At 37.8% G+C, this 22,076-nt stretch overlaps 1 long non-coding RNA gene across 1 annotated transcript; it reads right to left on the bottom strand.

Annotated features, from left to right (window-relative positions):
* Positions 1 to 959: 959 nt before the first annotated feature.
* On the bottom strand, positions 960 to 7,609 carry LOC120609388 (uncharacterized). Its single transcript, XR_005654761.1, has 3 exons — positions 7,480 to 7,609; positions 1,924 to 1,993; positions 960 to 1,017 (listed from the first exon to the last, which is right to left on the bottom strand). It is a non-coding gene; the product is annotated as an uncharacterized LOC120609388 (long non-coding RNA).
* Positions 7,610 to 22,076: the final 14,467 nt, after the last annotated feature.

Here is a 22,076-nt window from a genome sequence, read left to right as displayed (position 1 = left end):
TACATACAATTCAAGTAATTTATTGTAGTGAATAGCAATCAACTTCAACAAAGAAAATATCATAAAGATATATTTGGACACAACAATATTTGATGTACAAATTTTAATTTCAGAGTTTACTTGCTTGAATCTAAATTTCCATGTTTCAGTGTATCCTATCAATAATTATAAATTCCTTCTTCTGAGTCAGACACCAAACCAGCCACATTGTTTCTGGTTCAGATTTTTCTATTAGCACGTCTGAAGAAAAAGAATCATTCAAGTAGGAACTAGAGGCTTTAAGTTCTTGCTGTACATCTTGAATTAGCTGTTAATAAATATATGGAGTTACATTTTTTTGGTATAAGTTAACCAGATGGACTTCTGAAAGGGTGTCCTTAAGACCAGTTGCTTAACTCTAGGCTGGCTTCAGGATATATACAAACTATGCAGTCACAGAAGAGCCCCATACTTAGAAGGGCCCAGCACTGGGCTTCTTACTCTGCTATCATAGTCTTGAAATTCTTAATTTTTTAAGCAGAGACTCCATATTTTCATTTTGCACTGGGTCCTGCAGACTATGTGGCTGATTCTGCCTTAACACCATCCAGCCTCTTTTTCCTTATCTGTAAAATCAGAATTGGAAGAGTTCCAGCATCATTTCAGCTCCAGAGGGTGATGATATAAATGCTTCGAGATCATCTGACATTTAGAGAGCACAATGCCACAATGGTTCTGAGGAGATTTTTCCATGATTCCATTTCCAGGATATATTCTCATCCTCTATATTGGCCACTGTTCCCGGATAATAGAAACTTCAGGATTTAACACGTTGGGGGATTATCTGCTTTTTCTTTCTACTTTCAGTGAAGGACTTCTTAATCACGTTGCCAAACAGTTACATATTGCCACAAGAATGCTACAAACAAACCACCCCAAAACTGAGAGGTTTAGAGTAGTATCCATTATTATTACTCACAAATCCACAGTTGGCCAGATCCATCTGCTGATCTTGATCAGGCCTGGCTGGGCATTTCTCTGGTTATAGAGAGGGATAAAGAGAGGGAAAGAATTGGAGCTACTTTTGCAGTAAGTATGCCACACTCACAGGAATCAGAAGTTCTACTTGCTGGGTATACTCTAATCCAATAACATTTCCTTGTGCGACCCTCTGCAAGTCACACAGGGTCTCTCCTTCCATTGCTTCATCTGTATAAATGAGGGCATCCAGTCTGGTTACCTCTTAAGTCCCTTCTGCTCTGACATCCTTATAGTCTACCAAGCTCACTGTTCCCACTGCAACTATGATTTCCAACCATCTTCTTCCTCCTCAGGACCAGATACCCACCTCTACATTCTACAGGACAGTTAATCATAGATGGATCAAAGTGGTCTATTTAACTACTTTGATTGATTTAACTTTACTTTGTCAGGCCCTGAAAATGTAGCTCCAAAAACAAGAGTTCAGCATTCAGAAAAAGTTTAAGTTATCAGTGAAGCCAGCAGTTCTTTTACTATGTTGGAAAGGGCAGAAAATAGTAAATCCTCCAGGTCCAATGTCCATGGCTCTGTGGCTCCTTTGTCTCTAATGAGCAGAATCCTTTTTCATTCAAATGTTGTCTGCGCCACGCCACCCCCACCACCCACCAGACTGCATCAAGCTCTCATGGCCCAAGCCAAAATGAACTGGCACGGCTCACTGCAGGCCTTTGAGCAGGGACAGCATTCTCTTAAACAAATGAAAGGGACAGCGTGTTCTTGCAGAAGCCTGCAAGGTCCTGTCAGCTTTATGCTAGCTGATTTACGTAGCTTTTAAAAGACATAACCATAAAATTTCACTCCAGAGATCTTTGCCCAGAGTGGACAATTTTAATCTATCAGTGACTAGACAATAGTTTAATTCTCCCCCCTTGTCGAGATGCACCTTTGCTCTTCAAAACTTACAACACAGCTCTTTCCTCTCGGTAAGTTCTCTGATAAGACTCAGTATAGATCCAGATCTTGTTTTATTTTTCTAAAAAAAAAAGAAAAAAATTATTAAAGCACAGGAGCTATTCCTACAAAGATCTGCACTCGTAATGTACAGAGACAGCCAAGGCACCGCAGAGATGGATGGGCATGATGGATCGGCATGCTGCATGAGGCTTGCCAGTCACATGCAGTGGCTGCTTTTTTGGCTGGTTCAGGGAATGGGAGCTAAATCTGGTTTGTATCATTATGTTTTAAACTGCAAACTGCTTCTTATGCTGCCAGATATGCCTTTTGTTTGTGCATTCATTTGTGTTTCACTGTCTCCAAAATAAACCTGTCTCTTCAAATCAAGAAATTTTCCACTAAGTCAAAAAGAAAAAAAAAAGAGGAGTGTTGATAGAGGACCTGCTAGAGTGTCTGTCACATGATGACATGCACATTTCCTCTTCAGAGGTTTCTGTCAGTGACAATGTTGGCATTAAGTTGGAGCAACATGTGGGTTCTGTGGTCAGCCCTCAAAGTAGCTTTTGAAGGTCACTGATATTTGGTCATCGGTCACCTTGCATACCTTTCGGTCAATGTAATACTCTTCTCTGTGAGGTCTAGTGAATTGTTTATCCAATAATTAAACAAGAAAATAGAATCTCAAAAGCTTCTGGGTCAGATTGGCCTGAGGGTAGATGGATAGGTAGGGTAAGGGATGGGACTGACAGTTTGGCCTAGCCTCACATTTACATAAGTCCTCATTTTCTCACTTTTTGTCTATAAATTAGGTTATGTATACAATCATGGAGATACAGAATTGAAAGCAAACATTAATTTTATGCCCTATTCAGTTTCTAATGTACTTTGTTTATAAACTGTAATTATCTTTAAAATAGCATATGCTTTCAGTAGATGTATTATGGTGTAAGTCTTAATTTATTCAAGGGAATATTTAAAATATATTGAAAACTTTTTCACCTTATTTTTGTGTTTATTTTTTCAATAAACTAGGAAACTCGATTATTAGAAGTTGCTGGAGCTTTTCTTAACCTCTGAGAGGCCCTGCTTTGGACTAATCATTTTTGTTTCTTTGCATTACTAACTTTTTCTAAAGAAAACGATTAGAGCAACATAAACTGAAGCAGTAGAGGTTCACATGTTTGGGGTGGGTGTGAGGGGTAGGCACCAAATCAGATAAAATATAATCAAGTGCTTAAGACCTAGAGGGGAATTGACGTGGTCATCTGTGAGTGAAAGGACAAAGCCAAGGATACACCTTCTGGATAAGGGCGCTTCTGAGCTGCCTCTGGATTCCCTTCCCCAGTTCACCTTAGCTTTCAAGATGTTGTGCCAATGTCTTGGCTTGGCACACAGGGCCCTCTATGACCTGGCCCTTGACCACCGTCCAGCTCTTCCTTCCTCTGCTATTACAACCAGAGCCTTTGCTTTGGCCATATCACAAGACTTAAAACATTGTTAACAACACTTTTGAACAACTCCTCTAGGCCTTCACACATGCTCTTCTTCCTACTTGTACTTCATTTTCCCATAACAACTTATTTATCAAAAAGAACTCTGGGAATATTTCTATCAGTTATGAAATTATAATCTTAACTTTATCTGTCCTCTTCTTGAGGGAAAGGCTTATTGTTTTATCTCCGTTTAGAGCGCAATATATGGTGCAAGATAGATTTAATAATGAACAAATGCATGAATAAACAAACCAGAAGCCTGTTAGAAATGCAGAATCTTGGGTCTTACCCAAGATCTACTGAATCAGAATCTGCATTCTAACAAGATCCTCAGGGGATTTGATTGTGCATTAAAGTTTAGGAAATACTAACTGATCCACTTTACCTTTATCTGTCACTTCTGTAAATATCTGAAACATTGTTCAGAGCTATGTGTTTGTTAATTGCTAATGTATCTGCCCTGCCCTGTGCTTAGCTGATACCTGTCTGTGTTTACACATGTATATGTTTGCATATGCTCACACGCTTCCATTTTTGTCTCTTCACCCAGGAGACCGTACTAGGACCCTTTTGTCATTCTCTCACTATTCCTCTCAGCACCTAACACTAGGCTATGCCTAGAGTAAATGCTAGATACAAATTTATGCAGAAAGCTAAGGGCCACTGGAAAAAAAATAGATTTTGTAAAACTGTATCATGCATGTCTCTATAACAGAACAGCCAATGTTAAACTAAATTTGAGACTATTGGAAAGGAGACAGGTGAATTACCTTGCCTAAGCATCAAGTGTGGACAGCTTTTATAAACCTGGTCCCCAACTTCCACCACTGTCCTTGAAGAGAAATCTGGCAGTCCAAAGGGATCAGATTTCCTGGTTCACATTCTATATTTAACTTCTCTTAATCTTGTCATTCCTAGAGATTTAGTACTTTTGGTTACTTCTCAACAACTCATATTCTTCCTTGGGACATTCAGGAAATGCTTCTCTATCTCTTTTCATCTCACATTCCCTGAAATGTTCATACTTTGCAATTTAATGGTTTCAGGCACTAATGCTGGATTGACAGTGGAAGAAAATCAGGAGAAGACTATTTAATTCTTGTGCTGATGGAAACTTACCTGTATTCTTTTGCCTGTATTCTTTTCCCTTAAGGGGAGCTCTTAATTTAGAACATTATTTCATTGAAAAATCAGTCATGCCTACCTAAACTTATCACTGTGCTACCTAGCCACATTCCTGTGACCAGGATTCCAGCACCACAGCCTCATGACAACACCCTTTCAAAGCTCTATGAGGGTAACATAAACATGTCCAATCCAGAAAACTCTGTCTGGTGGCCACGCCTACTGAGTAGGGCTGTCTGTTTTTGGCATAAAACACACATTCCTGAAGCTGACAGGGTGAGAAGGTGTTGTAGCCCAGGGTGCAGGTTTGCACATCTTTGAATTTTGTATAGTGACATTGTCTTACTCTATCTTATACCATCTGTAGATAATCCTATTTAAATGAGTTCTTTATTAGGTATTCAAAGAAAGGAAAACATTTACATTGATGTATTAGAGAGGAGTCAGGGCCCAGAGAAAGAGCAGTTAATAAATGCCAAATGGAGCAGCAGACATCCCACTGTTCTCTCCAGACTCCTGTGCCATCAGCGGGTGCATCAGGCAGTGGTGAGCTCATGTTAGGCAGCCAGCATCCCCATACTCCAGCTTGTGGGAACACAAAGCATCATTTCTTCCTGGATTTCATGTCATCAAAGATAACGGGCTCACTTCTTTCAGATCCTGCAGTGCTGTTGTTTGATGTTGGTGAGAGCAGGAGCTTATGATCACAGTTTTGAAGTTTTGAGGGGATGCTGAAGTAGGCAGACATGGTTTAAACACAGCTGTGCAACTAATACCACAATGCCCTTGACTGAGTTGCAAAACGTGTGCATAGATTTGTTAAATGAGATAAATTGAATGAAGTGCATTATATTTCCTGAATTGTTGAATAAATGGTAGCTTTTTGTTGTCTTACTATTTCCATTTCTAATGATATAGCCTGAACTATAACTTAAATGTCATATTTTCTGAGAATATTCTCTGTTCTGTTATACTAGGGACTGCAAATTATAGCCCATGTACGAAATCCAGCCCATCACCTATTTTATAAACCAATTTTTACTGGAACACATACATGGTTATTTGTTTATATATGTAGTCCATGCCTGATTCCATGTTACAATGGCAGAATTGAGGAGCTGTGTGATAGAGTTCATATGGTCTGCAAAACATTAAATATTTACCATCTGGTCCTTCATAGAAAGTTCGCTTACACCTAAAGGCTAAGATATGTTCTATAGCAGAAGTAAACTATAAGAACAGTGATTTGATATTATGAAGACTTAGCAATTGCCTAGACTTAGGAGTGAAAAGATAGAGATTCAAGTTTTACCCCTGCCCTCCCTAGCTGGATAACTTTGGGCAAATCAATGCAACTTGAGCTTAAATGTCTTTCTCTGTAAAATGGAGATATTAAGAATACCCCCATATATTGGTAGTGAGGATTAAATTAAACAATTTACATTCAAGTCCTGTATCAATATTCAAGTCCTATAAGAATTCATTCAGTCAGTCAGTTGGTCAGTCATGTGACAGACACCAGACCAGGTACAGAGGATTCAGAATGAAAAATCAGACACAATCTCTGGCCTTATAGAGTTTATCTTCTTTCTGAGAAGACAGGGTGCTTGAAGCTAGATGTGTTTCCTAATTAATCAGTCTCTCTATAGTCACTTTTTAAGATATCCAGTTTTAATTGTGTAAGCATACACTATAGGAAAATCCCTGTACTTTATAATTATGCTTTTGGCTCAGCCTGGGTCAGAGAAAATAAGTTGTACAACTTCAGCATTTAGTTGGTTATTTGATTTTATTAAAACAATGGATTAGCTGAGTCTTTCAAAAGAAACATATTCACAGAGTTAGACAAGTTGTCTAGTGAATGTGACACATGCAGAGATCCCCAAGGATGATTTAAGCCTTTGTGCATTTACAAAACAAAGTTCAACCAAGCAAAATGGTGCTCTGTAAGAAAAACCTCAGACCATATACAAGTACACATCAATCTGGCACAGACTCATGAAACTGAACTAAGGAAAGAAAATATATGCCATCAGATATTTTTCTGTTGTTGTTGTTTTTCATTTAGACAGCATTACTTCTTGGAAAATTACAAAGAATAAGCAGGCAAAAAATAAATTTTATTTCAAATGTTCACCTCTAAATCACATTTCAGCTGAATGACAAAATGCCTATTTGCTCTAATTCTAGGTCAATGTCCCATGATCCTTTTACATTTTAGAGTAAATACACATTAAGAACACATCATTCCTCACCAATTCTATTAATAAATTTTATCTGCTCAAGTTTTCACTGCACTATGGAAACACTAATGATGTGCTAAAGATTTGTAATCTAATATGACATATGCCACTACCAATTTCCCTTTTAAAAGGGTAGTCTCACTCTTAAAAAAAAAAAAACAAAAAAACAACTTTCAGATATTGGTCATTCTACAGGCATGTCTCCCAAGTCAGTCATCTGACTGTGGTTTTTATGCCCTGTGCACAAAAGGGGCATTTAGTATGAAAGGAGTACATGAAAACTAGAGGCTGTTATCAAATTGTCGGCTATTGTGCTCATATTAATAACCACTGCAGCTGTCTGAGGCTCAAATTAGCATCTTTGAAACAAGTTAAACACTTTCAGCACTATTTAGAGCCATTTCAAAAAGAACAACAAAAGTTTATGTTGAGATTTCTTGCTAGATGTTTCTTAAAATGAAAATCTCTTGAGAAACTTAAACTACCTTTTTTTTTTTTTTTGAGGGTCCATTGTGGGATTACTTGATAAATCTTCATTTCCTATTAACTATTCCAAAAGCTGGATTCATAGGCATATTAATTTATGCTCATGAACTCATGCAAATGCTTATAATTTAAAGATAGAAGAGAATTTTTCCTGGGACAGGCACATTTCTCACTAATCAGATACCTCAAATAGAGCAGTATTATTCATGGCTACTCACCATGGCATTTGAAGAGAGTAATCATTTCCAGCAAAGACAATAATTCAGGTCAGAACCAATGAGTGTATCTCTCTCTCTGAGTCTCCTGGGTGAGGAGGAGGACCAGAATCCCTCCAAAGGAACTGTTCCAAATGCTCATTAACTGGAGGGGAAAAAATGAGTACATCTTGAGATTCGAGAAAACTTGTGACTTGATATATATGAGCTGGCAATGAGTAAGTCAGTCATTGTGTCAACTGCCCCAAAGGGCCCTGACAGCGCTGACTTCAAGCTATACTGCTTAGGTACTTTAGATGGCCTCTTGGGACTTATATAGGAGAAACTTGCTGTGCTAAGCTCCTGAAATGAGCTTCCCAAATTGAACAGTGGTAAGATGCAGCCCAATACCTGGGAGTAAATGAATTTACTTACTAAATAAGGAGTGACAGCTGAATATTTTATTCAAATGGAAAGTCCTTTCACCCTCTGACTGTTTCGATCTAATTCTTTAAAGTCCTAAGTAATTAAGTAGGTGGATATGCTATCTTATTATTCCTTTTTAGATATGTGCTGTTGAAAAACACTAGATCTAGTCCTTCACAGTCAGAATAATGGGTTCTAATCTTGGTTTTGTCCTCATTACCCCGTGTACTTCATTAGGGTATTAAAAGAACAAGTGGATAATATAGATAAAACATTTGGAAGAGTGTAAAGTAATGATTTACTTATTAGATAAACATTTATTAACCCTCTACTATGTTTCAGACATAGCTTAACATCCTAACCTTAGAAAAAAGCTAAGGGATAAATACTGTTAGTCTAGTTTTACATGTGAAGAAAATGAACCTCAAAAAAGTATGTAACTTGACCAAAATTGTAAAAGCCATGATATGAAAAGCTGAGATTAAAATTTGGGACTTTTTAGTCCAAGTCTAGGTCCACATGCTCCTATGTCAATTCTAAAATTACACAAATATATTAAAGAAGGCTGAGACTTACATGTCTTATATAAAATTAGCAGATGACTTAATGCTTTAACTCAAGGTGCCCTAAATTTCTTGTGTAGAAGAAGCTTCTATTCATTTCCTTGAAACCTGGAGGAATAATAATCACAGGGCCAGTAGAACAAGTGAGAAGGCAGTGCCACTCCTGCGTGACACTCTCTGGGATTTCCTACCAGAGGAGACAGAACAGCAATGAAGAAGATGGTAATGACATCTGGCTTGGAGGGCTACCATGTTGGCTGCAAAGCTCATTGGTAGCTGCACATCTCTTAATTGGGGAGCCCTGCCTTTCTACAAGGAAGTGAAAATTTTATGGAGTCCTAATTGAAAATTTTTTGAGAGGAACCATTTCTTGGGACCCCCTAAATCTCAATACATAAAAAACTCCCAATTCTTAATAAATATCACCAACACAGTTACTTCCTAAAACTTTTGAGTATATTCATCCCCTACTAGTCATACAGGCATAACTGTGGGAGCTTATTTACATATATTTCTTGTCCCCATATAGATCAATAACTTCCTTCTTATTTTACAACAATATTTTAGACTCATATGCACAACTGTAAAGCCATAGAGGAGTATGAGTCAAATATTTCTGTCAAGTAGCATGAGTCAATCGCAGAAGTCAGCTTACTCTGAGCCCTCTATTTGCATCATCGCAGAGGCTCCAAGCCACGTAACAGCCTCAATGACTTCTTAGCAGTTGGTATGGCCTGTCGTAGGGAGGGGGAGAGCTGACATGCAAAATGGGTCATTTTCTGTATAACATTGTTTCCACAGCCAGAGTCAATATATTTGGATTGCCTTCTCTCTCCAGCCATTCAATGAAATGCATTTTATGTTCTCTATCTCCAAGGAACTTCCTTTACTACATTTATAAATGAGAAAAAAGATACTTCTGGCTTATGCTAACTCCACTGTAGAGTGGAGTTAGAAGGTTGTAAAATAATATAGTATAGAATTAATGTATCTGGACTACAAACAGCAAAGGAATAGAAGTCCTGAATCCTCTTTCCTCTCTCCCTAACTCTACACCATTTTCCTTAAATATAGCAACAAAATCTACAATGTGCACATAAGGATTCCCTTAAAGTGAACTGCTTTAGTAAAACCTCCATGATGCTGCAGGAGCCACCTTAGAGCATTATAAGATATGCCCAAGTCCAAACAAGTGTGGGAGACACTAAGAATTCTCTTCAGTGAACATATCTGCCTCCATCCAATTTAGAGCTTTCACCTTACCTTGCCCTCTGATTTTTGTATCTGTTGCTCTTGACCTCACTTCTTCCTTATCTCTACTTCTCCTCTCCTCTGTACATCTCTATGATCTTAATCCTAGGCCCTGGCAACCTGATCCTAAAGCCTCTCTTCATTGACAGATTGGAATTAGAGTTGTCCACTTAAAATGCATCATGCCTACAATTCCCAGTGGAAATGAAAGCTCACTGACCAATTAGCAAAGGTGTTTCTTTGTTTCAAGTATTTATATGGACTTAAAAGAAGTTGAGTTGAAACTGGATTTCGGGAGTTTTCTTATAACAATTTCTTTTTAACAGAAAAAAAAAAAATGTACCCAAGTAATCTCAAGAGGCTGCTTACTCTACCTATCCAGAATTCTGTGCTTTGTCACAGACATTCAGGTACTGGGGACAGAACAAACTGATGGCTATGTGAAGCCAAATAACTTCTTGTTATTTTGTCAAATAGGTATTCGAATGTGTGAGCAGGAAAAAGAGCTCTCAAATGAGCTGTCTTCATGTGTACTTTGACTGCTACTCTTTTTTTTCTCTACTAGCCATTTGCTCCCAGGGCATCTGTCTTGTCAGTAATTTAATGCCTATCAGTCTAGTGACAGAGAAGGTGAGAAGGTGTCACTATCCCTTGCTTCTTAGCTATACTTTTACCAAGTGCAAGTACAACTCTAGAAAGAATATTATAGGTCTGTAAATGAAGAGGTGGAAAAAATGGATCTCAAAAGTTTGGCCACTGCTGGTCTCATGGGTAAAATAGCTTTAAGCAAAATGAAGGCAGCTTATACAAAGTATCTGTAACGGGTTGAATTGTGTTCCCCAAAAATATATATTGAAGTCTCAACCCCTAGTACCTGTGAGTATGACTTTATCTGGAAAGAAGGTCTTTGCAGATGTAATCAAGTTAAGATGAAGTCATACTAGATTAGAATGGGCCCTAAATCCAATAACTGATGTCATTGATCAGCTTCATTCTGAGTGCTCAACTCAGCTAGGTTTGCCATTGAAAAGTGCATGCAGTTAGGTTTTGTTTTTCATGTAAAGCTCCCCAATTTCATGGGATTGTTTTTGCAAAATCCAAACAGCCTATGCAAGTTCCTTTGCTTAGTCCAAATCTCCTTTATGATGGAACCCTCTGTTCCATCGCCCTTCACTAGTCAGCACTTGCTCCCTACCTGCTTCCTCATTGATTGTAATTTAAATGGATCTTCCAACAGATCGGAGCTTTCAGACTTAAAGTCTGCATAAAAATCAACTCACAAGATCATAAACCTCTGAAGATTTTTAGGTCCTGTGCTTGAATATTCTGGGTGAGTTCTGCAGTGAAGAGCTCAACATATCCCTTTCATTCCCACTCCTTTTTTCTTTTACCTTTCTCAGTCAGATTCTTCATTTCAGTGATTCCTTCTCTCTTTCTTTTTCCCTCTCTCTCTTCCTCTCCATCTTAAGCCTGATAAGAAACCCAAATGAGTTTATGTTCCTCACAGGGATGCTCCCAGGGTGGTGACCGTGGACAGCTACTGGGGGATAAGGAAGCTACTAAGGCTGAGAAGCTCTCTGCCGCAGGCGCCCAGACTTTCACCCCTTGCCCTTCTCCCACCCATATCAGCACCCAATGCATCTTAGACAACCAGGAAGACAAGCATTGTATTTTCAGCAAGCCATAGTACCCAGGCCCCACTTCTGGGGTCCTGGTCCTCACATTTTGTTATGCCGTATTGAGGATATATCTCTTGTTATGTGTCTTCGTTGCAGGTTATCAACCCCACAACTAGACCTAGGAAGTTTCCATTTTTGTCTCCTTAGAGATCTTCCAGGAACATTTCTGACTATGACATACAACTATCTTTTTCATCCTTTTGTTTTCACTCTCAGGGATGTACATTAGAGGGCAGACACAGTTTATTCACTCTGCTTGTCTAAAATGTAATGAGTTATCCTTCTAATGAATTATTCTTTATAATGATGAATTTGACTGGAGAAAGAAGTCACCACTAATAGTCCCTCCCATTTTTCTGACAATTTTTTGAGATTTTGCCAAGAAGAAAGATTTTGGAGCTGTGCAGTGGTTAAAGCAGAGATAATATTTAAAATTCATTACTTTTAATTCATAATAGCTGCACAGTATTTCATTATATGTATCTACCAAGTTTAATTAACCAGCACCATACTAACAGGTTGTTACAGTCTTTTACTGTCATATATAATCATGAAATGAATATGTTTCTACATATTTTACATATATGTATGTGTTAGTATACTTATGGGAGAAATTCTTAGAAGTGGAATTTCTGAGATAGAAGGAAAATGCATTTATAATTTTGAAAAATATTGCAAATTATCTTCTGTAGATTTGTGCCGGTCACTGTCCCACCAGTGATGTCTGATATGGACTATTTCTCATATCTCACAAATGCAATGCAATATCAAAGTACTTTATTTTTGCCATTCTGATAAGTGAAGATGGAATGCCACTGTAGTTTTAATCTGCATTATCTCATGATCTGTGATATTGGACATCTCTTCGTATATTTAAAAACACTTTATTTTCCTATGAACTATTCATATCTTTTATAATTTTTTAATCAAATTGTTAGTTTTTTCACATATTTACTTATATTCATAAATGACAAAAACAATCCTGTTTTCTAAGCAATAAGATGCAAATATATTTTCTTAGATGTCTATTTAACATTATTTTGAGTACTGTTTTTTTCTTGCAGATTAAAAGATTTATTTCAAGAAATATATTGACAGTTTTTATGATTTCTGTATTTTTGTATCATACTTAGCAAAGCCTTCCCCTCTCTGCAAAAATATGCAAACACACATATATATGTATATATGTATTTTTCCTTCTAGCACTTACTTCTCTGATGTCTTTCTTTTCTTTTTATACTTAAAAAAAAATCTTTGCTGAACAATTCCCTTTTCCCACTGATAAGCAATGCTACTTTTATCATATACTAAATATGTATCTATTTGGATCTATTTCTGCACTGTATTTTAGTCCATTATGTAGTCTATTTTAATCTCTGCCTTTTCATAATTTACTATCAGATAAGACTAGGTCTTATTACTCTTCTTCATAATTTTTGTGGTCATTATTGCTTCCTAATTTTTCCATATGAATTTAGCATCAGATTATCTAGTTCTAAAATAATCCTGAAGGTATTTTGATCATCAATTATATTAAATGTATACATTAAATTAAGAGAAATTGATATATTTATGAAGAATCATTCCCAAAACAAAGTGTTTTCATTTGTGCAAGTCAGCTTTGTATCCCTCATTAACATTTTAAAATGTCCTTTACACAAATCTTGCACATTTCTTATTTAAGCCTCATCTTTTGTTATTTCATGGGTTTGGGGTCGTTTTCTCTTTGATATTTTGAAAGAAATCTTTTCTTATAAAATTTAACTTGCTGGGATTCGTATATATAAACCTTATTGACTGTTGTATATCAAACTTATATTTAGTATTCTTATTTCCCAGGAAAAACCAATGGTCCCAAGTTACACGGTGTAAAAGTCACTAGGGGAGTGGGAGGAAAAGGATACTTTTTTTTTTTTTTTTTTGCCAACTCAAGAATATCAGGTATCTCCTTTACGCCTTAAATTTTAAAAGATATTTTAGGATTAAGACAAGGGAATTTAGGCAGTGACCATATTTGACAAACCGAAAATATAAATCGATTCCAAAGGGTTTAGCTAAAATCTAAAACCATAGATTTTAGCTCAATAATTACAAAATTAATTCAACATTCTCAGACTTGCATTTAAAGCCTTCTCTTGGAAGTTATATCTTCCTGGACCACTCATCTACTAATATTCCATAGCATCCCTCTACGACCTTCCATAACAGTCACAGCAGTCTCTATCCTGTGACTGATACCCACCGCCACTGCTTGCCATACCCACAAAGTTGAACTTCTGTACCATTGCTCATGATACCTCGCCTAGAATGCCATCCTGGTGTGTCTTGTCAGTTCCAAATCTTATCCTCTCTTTGAAGACCAGCATCTCCTCTATGAAGCACTAATGTGCCGTCACTGTCTAGTCTTCTCCCTGACATTACTTATTAATGGTGGCACTTGTCTCTAAATAATTGCCAGATTTTGAAGTTGAACATCTCAGTCTTCAAGTTCCAGCTATGTCACTTACTGATTCTATTATCTTACATAAGTTCATCAACTTCTCAGAGGCTTGGTTTCTTCTGTGTACAATAATGGTAATAATATGTAACCCACTTCTCGCCCATGGTTATTATCAGAATTAATAGAATCTGAAGTGGCATCAAATATCAAGTATAAGGAATCACCTACAGACTAAAAGTCACTCTACAAAGAGAAAGAAACAGAGCCCTTTCCTCTTGCTTTAGGAGAGATTGAGAAAGGGGGCAGAAAAAAAAGAGTAGCTGATCTCCTTTTGCTATTCTACTGATAGGGTGAGTCAGGCAATAGGATACACTGTTACGCCATAATAACAAATAGGCATTATCACAAGTGCCCATGTTAACTGATCATGAATGCCTGCTTAAAGTCCATATTCCAGAGTCTGAGGACTCATGCGGGTAGAGAGGGCGAGCAGATGGCTGCATTCAGTAATGCCTGCATGGGCACAAGAAGGAGAAATGGCAGAATTAATTCCACATGTCTGCTTTTCTGCCCTCAACATTGGGATCTGACCATGGAGAAGCACAGAGTTGACCAGCTACCACTATTGACCTAGTGATATTTTTTTCCAGTCCTCTCTGTTGCCATTAGCCTGAGTCTTAAATCTGCTTTGAGTTCCATTTGTTCTTTCGGTATCTGTCTAGAAATATAGGCCACCCCATTAGGACACTCGTCTCAATGGGCACACTTTAGTCACATCAACAATTATCTATTGTTCTGACACTGTGCAGGATACTCTGTGCTGGGGGCATAGGAAAACCAATAGCATTTATTGAATACCTCCCTCAGGCTAGGCACTGTGTCAAGCATTCCATTAGCTTTTCCATTTCATCCTCAAAAAACTTCGGAAAGCAAGTATTGCTCTGCCCATTTTACAGATGAGGAAACTGAAATTATTGAAGTCAAATATGTTGACCTTGAATTTGCAGAACCCTTTTCACTACCATGTAACATCCTGCCCTCTGAGTGTGCTCTACCCACACTTCCACTGCAAACCAGAAGGAGCTCATTTGACTGTTAGGTCAGGTTACATACAAATCCTCTACCCGCTAGTAACAGAGCAATCCCACAGGCCCGAAACTCTTCAGATCTTCCCATCAGGAGACTTAGTAATCTTTATTTGTCTTCACATAGAAGAGATAGACTGTCAATCCAGAACAAACCTTGGGAACTTTTCAAGATTACCCAATAATCTAAATTTATACTGCAGGAGCTGCTGTTATTTTATTTATGGCACTCTGGAGCTCAATCTCCTTAGTTTCATTACTCCCAATTAAGCTTATGTATGCTCACAAAGCATCATTACATGATTTAATGACAGAGTATTTTGAATTAATTATATGCCGACATTTTATAACATTCTAGGTGCCTCACTAAAATTGGAGCTGCTTTTTATAGATGCAGAAATGAGGGTAGCCATGTTATTGAAGTTCCGTTTCCAAGAATTATCCCCCCATTTGCTTAAGGTAAAATGTACGTGTTTCCATATGTACACTTTTAGAATTCCATGTTTTAACACAGACCTACTTGCTCTTAGTAAATAGTTAACTGGGAAGAAAAGCCGCACATCTCTACCTCATAAAACTGAATAGCCTGAATAAATTAAAGCATATTTAGACATTTATGAATTACTTTTCTTTTGCTGGTTATTGGTGATGGATGAGGTTAAAGGTAGATCATCATTCCACAATGGCCACAACTACATTTGAGGAAGGGAGGTTATTAAGGCTCTCAAAAAATAGAGGGATTTGCATTTTAGCTGGAGTTAATTCCATGATGAATCAAGTGAGAAAAATACTTAGCTCTCCCTGAGGCAAATGAGGTTACCATGACCTCCTCCAAGGTGCTAAGTGGTTCCTGAAAGTATACTTTTATATAACATTTTATTATATTTCACTCCTAGAGTGCTCTTCTCTCATAAAGCTGTAAAGGCAAGTTTCCCTATTTTTTCTGTTTTCTCCCCTCTAGCCCCATCTCTGGGGTCTAATCTTATATCTCAAGTATCCATTGCTCTTATACACCATACCTAGTCTCCTCAAACTACCAGCCTCCTCACTCTCCACAACTCCCCATTTTCTACCCTCTCACTCATACACTCCCCGGCCTCTCCCAATTTCCATCTCCCAACCTCCCTACCTTTTACTTCCCAGCCTTCCCACCTCTTCCCCTAGTTCCTCCATCCTCTAATTCCCCCAGCCTTCCTATTTTCCATCACCCCATTTATCACCCTCCACCATCCATAGACTGCCTAGCCTCCACAACTTCCAGCCTTCCGTCTCCACCCCTTAGGCTTCACTACCCCAGTGTCCTCACCCTCTGTCTCCCAACCTTTCTACTTTCTACCTCCCCTGAGAATCCCTACCCTTTACACCCCAGCTACTCACCCTACACCCTTCTCACTGCCTGCCACCCCAGCCTTTTCACCCTCCTCCAACCCCAGAGTCTCACCCTTCACTCCCTAAAGCCTCCTCACCCTCCACCCCCTAGCCTACCCCACCCCCTTCCTAGAACTAGTCCACTGAGGTGGCATTAGGTTCTGCATCCTGATGCCACCATCAAAACTTAACCTACACTATATCCTATCCTTTCAGAGTTCTTCTAACAGAACGCCTAATAAACAAATTAATGGTAAGTATAGAGCTAATGATAGATCATTGTGTTACATTTTAACAAATAATTTTAAATAAAAAATACAGAAGTGAAACACAATACTTGTGCTAGAGGAAAGCAAAGATTAATGAGGAGTCACCTTGTCCTCTCATGGTTTTTCTAGTCTAAATAACAAAAATTACATCATGCAATGAAGTCATCTACTCAGTCATGACTTCAAATGAATTTGACTCTTCAAAATTAAATCTACCTTGAAAGGACAATGGTCAACTACTAGTGAAGTTATTTGAAAGAATATGCTGCCAATTCTAAAGGTAAATTCTAAAAGTGATAGCTTCTGTAATTGAAAGAATATAGACTTTGGCACATCTGGACAGATATGGGCTCAAATCTAAGTTTGCTGAATAGCTAATATTAGGAAACTCAGCAAATATTTCCAAGTCTCAGATTCCCCATCTATATAAAAGGGATAAAATCATCTACCACATAGATTAAATGACAGGTAGAATATTTTAAGCCAAGGAAGCATGTTAAATTTAAGTGTAAAGTTTCTCAGGAGTCAGCCTTCTATTTTATAATTATTTCTATGTAAGTTCATTTACACAATAAAAAAGTGGTATTTTTTAATAGTTATGCCTCCTACAAGTGACAAAACCCCCATATGTTGGCAATCTGCCACTTAACTGCACATTTAAAAAATCATTAACTCATCTGAAAACTCCCCACAGAGTAGAACAGCTGGTCTTCTGTGGTATTTTTTGAGTCCATTAATATCAAATATTGGAGCTAGAAAGTAGCAATAGAATGTCATCTTGTAGCAATAGAATGCCTAGATTCTAGCTGTGCCCTGGGTGAATCAAGAAATGGGCAGTTCTGGGCTTTCAAGTAGGAACTATACTCTCTTTAAAGATGTCTCAAGGCCAAGTTACTGTCATCTATGCTTATGCTGAGTAAAGAGTTTAGGCTTGGTGCTTTTGGATATATTCTCAATGACTATATGAAGACTGATGTCTTTTAAAGACTTTATGTGTGTGGCTTCTGGTCAAGGTGGTGAAGTGGAAAATGCTGTGCTCACGTCCTTCCCATCACTACATTAAAATTACAGCTAAACTACAGAAAAACCATCATTGAGAAACACTTGAAGTATAGCTGAACAGAAATTCTGTAACTAAAGATATACAGAAGAAGCTTCATTGATGCTGGTAGTAGGGGTGGACATGTGAAATAGGCAGATCCCACACCCATGTATGGCAATTAAATATTGGGAGGGATATCTTGACTGCAAAGGTCTTCCCGGAGGAGCAAAGTGTCCTAGCTGCATACTAGGCTACCCAGCCCAGGGTTTCAGTGCTAGAAAGAGAAGTCCCCATAACTTCTGGCCGTGAAAACCAGTGGAAATGTGGCTGAGTGAGAAAGAGGGTGACTGGAGAGGCAGGCATTCCTCTTAAAAGGCCCACTCACCAACTTACCTGCTGTGGGACTCACTTGCTCTGAGCTCCAGCGCTGGGGCATCAGCTCAAAAAGTGCCAGGGACATATGGGGGAGGATCTGAATTATCTGACTTTAGGGCGGGGGCTGGAGGGACAGCTTTCTCTCAGATAGAAGTGCTGACAGAAGGCACTGTTCCTTTGTTGAGCCCCCTTCTCACCCAGCCTGCACATGCAGGCAGACACCATATCTGAGTCTCCATCAACCTGGCTAACACTGTTTGCCCCACCCTAGTGATCCCCTGAGACCCTACGCCACCCAACTTGTAGGACCACCTAACCTTCTTCCAGTGGCTTTTACATACAAACTTCCCTAACCTGGCAAAGGAAATAGACATACTAGCCTAGGAAGTGCAGAGAGTCTCAAACATGATGAATTCAAAGAGGCCATGCAAAGAAACATTATAATTGAAATGCTAAAGGTGAAAGAAAAAGAACCTTAAAAGCAGCAAGAGAAAAGCAATTAGTTACCTACAAGGGAGTTCCCATAAGACTGTCAGTTGATTTCTCAACAGAAACTTTGCTGGCCAAAGTGATTAGCATGAAATATTCAAAGTGATGAAAAGCAAGGACCTACAATCAAGATTACCCAGCAAAGCTATCATTTAAAATCGAAAGACAGATGAGGAGCATCCCAGAAAAGAAAAGGCTAAAGGAGTTCATCAGCACCAAACCTGCATTACAAAAAAATGTTAAAGGGCCCTCTTTAAGAAGAAGAAAAAAAAAAGATAAAAAATATGAATAATAAAATGGCAATAACTACATATTAACAATTACTATCAACAATTATTTTAAATGTAAAAAGATTAAATGTGCCAATCAAAAGACATAGCATGGCTGAATGTATAAGAAAACAAGACTCTTAATAAATATGCTGCCTACAAGAGACTGACTTTAGGTCGAATGACACACACAGACTGAAAGTAAAGGGAAGGAAAAAGATATTTCATGAAAATGGAAACATGAAAAAAAAGTTGGATAGCAATATTTATACTAGACAAACTAGACTTTAAAACACAGAAGGACCCAGTAATTTTACTTCTGGGTATTTATCCAAAGAAACCCAAAACAGTAATTTGAAAAGACATATGCATCCATATGTTCATTGCAGTATTATTTACAATAGTCAAGATATGGACGCAACTTAAGAGTCCATCAACAGATGAATAGATAAAGCAGTAGTATGCATATACAATGAAATAGTACTCAGCCATAAAAAGAGAACAAAATCTTGCCATATGCAACAACATGGATGGACCTAGAGGGTCTTATGCTAAGTGAAATAAGTCAGACAGACAAATACCATATGATTTCACTTATATGTTGAATCTAAAACAAAACAAAAGAAAAGAAACAAACTCATAAATACAGATAATATTTTGATGGTTGCCAGATGGGAAAGGGGTGAGCAACTGGGTGAAAAAAGGGAAGGGATTAAGAAGTACAAATTGGTAGTTACAAAATAATCATAGGGATATAAAGTATAGCATAGGAAATATAGTCTATAATATTGTATAACTATGTATTGTGTCAGATGGGTACTATATTTATCTGGATACTTACTTCATCAGTTATATAAATGTCTAATCACTATGTCGTATGCCTGAAACTAATATAATATTGTATGTCAACTGTAATTGCAAAAAATTATTAAAATAATTTAAAATAAAATTACCCTCCCCAAAAAAGGACTTTATGTGTGTGTTGGGGTAGGAGTGCAGAGTGGAGGGCTGCTTTATCAAGACATTCCAAGGAGTTGCAGTCCTGCTATGTCATAGTATTACCTTGAGAATTTACTTGTGATCAATGAAATCTGTTTCAATTTCTTTTCACCCCTTTGTTATTTGGGGTCAAGTTGCTGAAAATTCTCAAGGCTCAGTGTTAACACTGGAGGAGGAATAATGACATCATAAGCTGTTATGAAAAATGACAGTGATTAGGTGGTTAGAGGACAAAATGAAGCAGTCTAAAGCAGGGAGTAGAGTCCTTGGCACATTCTGGTTTTCTTCTTTCATCTAGTTCTAATTGCAGATTCAAGATTAATTTTACCTTTAGCTATGTAATTCCATCCATTGATATAACTTTAGAGGTAATAGGAAATTTCCAGAAAAACAAACAATTTCAACGAAACGTGACTGATTTGTTCATTTCTTCCAACTGAGCCTCACCTGACTCACTGGCTTATTTCATTTAAAGCTCTGTGCATATGCCCCATCCTTGACCATCCTCTCCTGTCATATCATTCTTTAACGCATTACCCTACTTATTTTTCTTCGCAGTACTTATCGCTACTTGAAATTGTATTATACATATTTTTGTTTATTCCCTGCCTCCCCCCACTAATATGTAGGCTCAGTAATGGCAGAGCGTTTATTCATCTTGTTCACTGCTGTTCTCCCAGACCAGCATTTAGAACAGTGTCTGGATACATTTGACAGGTGCTCAATAAATATTTGTTGAATAAAGGATGTTTTAAGTTCCACAACCAGTCTTAATTTCCTTCCCTTAAAGCTCTATTTATAACAAGAACCATGATTTATTAAACATTTACTCAATCCCTCAACACTTGATGTAGATAATGTAATTTAATCTTCTGAACATCATCTATGAGATAGGAATAATTATAATCCCCTAATATACATGAGAAAATGAAAGTTTATAGGTTAAGTAACTTGTTCAAAGGCAGAAGTGCAGATGGGATTCCTTCTAGGTTATTGGCCTATAGAATCATCTGCATCTCCAATTCCTTCCCACCTCCTCCTTCTTCTATACTTTAATTCTACTGTATTTTGAACTGCCTCTCTATTTCATGTCAAAATGCAAATACCTTTAGGGATGGGTGACATTAAACTGTTGTTAGCCATTTACCCCCCTTGGTGCATATCGGCTAGGACACAGTGTTGGATAAAAGGAAATAGAGTATGGAGTTCTGAGTACCTGAAATGGGAAATCTTAGAACCAGGATACTAGTGAATAAGACTAATGATCTATTGTAACACTTTGCCAAAAGTTACTCCACCTCGTAAACATTCCACATCCAGAGCCCTCTTCCTCCTTAACCCTGAGATGTTTTTCCTTGCAGTTTAGCATCTCGAAGACAGCACAGTTCTCGGGATTGTTGGTTTCACGATACCTCCTTCGGTATAAAAGAAGTCAGTCAGACACAAAATGAGAAATTGCCAGAAGTTTTTTAGTTTTTTTTTCTCCAGTGTCATTTTTTCCTGCGTTAGTGAGAGTCATTTTTTCCTGCATTAGGAAGAAGTACCGGCTGGTTGGATTTGAATATCACTTGTGTAGTCACAGCACTCAGTATTTCTCTATAGGACAGACCACAGCCAGCTTGTCACTGTTATCACAGCAGGACATAGATGTTTAGCAAAAGGAAAAAACAAGAATAACAAGGTACCAAGCTGGCTGTACAGATAGGGAGGAAGACGGCTTCCATGTTGTAATTTGAGGTACCACAGGCTACCTGTTTCAAAATGTCAGTCTTAAGTCTTAGTGTGAGATCCTCCCATTAGTGTCATTTCACTTCCAGAAAAAGATTGTCTCCAGAAGTCTCCCTTGCTTGAGAAAGAAGGAAGAGCACATTAAGCCTGGGTTAGCTAGCTGTTGCCATAGCAACTGGAAGCAAGGCCCCGGGGGGAATGAAACATTGGGCAGGTAAGTTTTGATGAGGAGGAAAAGGGACAGAGTGAAAGACTAGATGAGGTGGCACTATAATTGGTAGCCCTGGGCAGTCATGGGGCAGTCATCTATAAAACAAAAAGTTACTACTCATTTTAGTCAGGTACAATCTGAAATTTCTCCATCACAAAGTTGCTCACCTTGAAATGATTAGCTCTCACACTCTTTAACAATGCATGGTTATTTTAAATTATTAGCCCTCCTTGTCCTCCAGTCCATTTTCAAGACAAATGTAATTTCATTTTTCTAAATAACAACAACAAAAATAGAATCTACCTCCAGCCCTGTATATGAAATTATATACCAGAATCTTTCTTATTATGTTCCCAGATATTCATCTGGGACAATATATTGTAGAAGGAACTAGATTGCAGTTCATTTAAAAAAAAAAAAAGGTAAA

This window comes from Pteropus medius, unplaced genomic scaffold (assembly GCF_902729225.1).
Source record: "Pteropus medius unplaced genomic scaffold, Ma_sr-lr_union100, whole genome shotgun sequence".
Taxonomy (NCBI): Eukaryota; Metazoa; Chordata; class Mammalia; order Chiroptera; family Pteropodidae; genus Pteropus; species Pteropus medius.
This window is presented reverse-complemented; position numbering and strand designations above follow the sequence as displayed.